Raw genomic sequence first — 747 nt, forward strand, 5'->3', positions numbered from 1 at the left:
ACAGGGCTTTCCCAGTGGCTCAACAGTAAAGAATCTGTTTGCAAGAGACACTTGATCTCTGGGCTGGCAAGATCCCCTAGAGTAGGAAATGGCAACCCATTCCAGTATTCTTTCCTGGAAAATTCTATGGACAGAGGAACCTGGTGGGCAACAGTCCATGGGGTCTCAAAGAGTCAGACAGGACTGAAATGACAGAGCACCTTACATATAGTTAGGCAGAAATAAAGCCACAAAGCAAAATATCACCTTGTTTACAGAGACAAGAATGAATTCCCTTCTGAAATAGCTTGTATTTCCCAGGGCTCCTTCTGGAGAAGGCAGAAGGGGAGGCCAGGAGTATCTACTGCCCACATACCATCCACTGGAAGTTCCTTTGCTTCCTCTCTTTGCTTTTTCCTCAACCATTATTAACGACTCCACTTTCAAAAAGATCCTGTTCTTTCTTCATGGAAAAGGAATTCTTTTCTCACCAAGGTATTCACGTGACAGAAGGTTCCCACCCTGAGGTGTGTGTGCACGAATGAGAACATGAACCCGCACCACACCAAACATGGAAAGCTGCCTATGTCCATCCTGGCCTTGGGCATGATGCTGAAGGAATACCATTTTTTAAAAAACCCGTAAGTCGTTTGGTATTGCTATATTAATAAATTAGGAATGACAAAACAACGCAGATGAAGTGTCGTTGTTTTTCCTTTCGTCCAGCCAGAAGCCAATCTCTTATGTTAAAAAAAAAAAAAAAAGGCC

Source organism: Bison bison, unplaced genomic scaffold (assembly GCF_000754665.1).
Source record: "Bison bison bison isolate TAMUID 2011002044 unplaced genomic scaffold, Bison_UMD1.0 scf7180017864146, whole genome shotgun sequence".
In the NCBI taxonomy this organism is placed as follows: domain Eukaryota; kingdom Metazoa; phylum Chordata; class Mammalia; order Artiodactyla; family Bovidae; genus Bison; species Bison bison.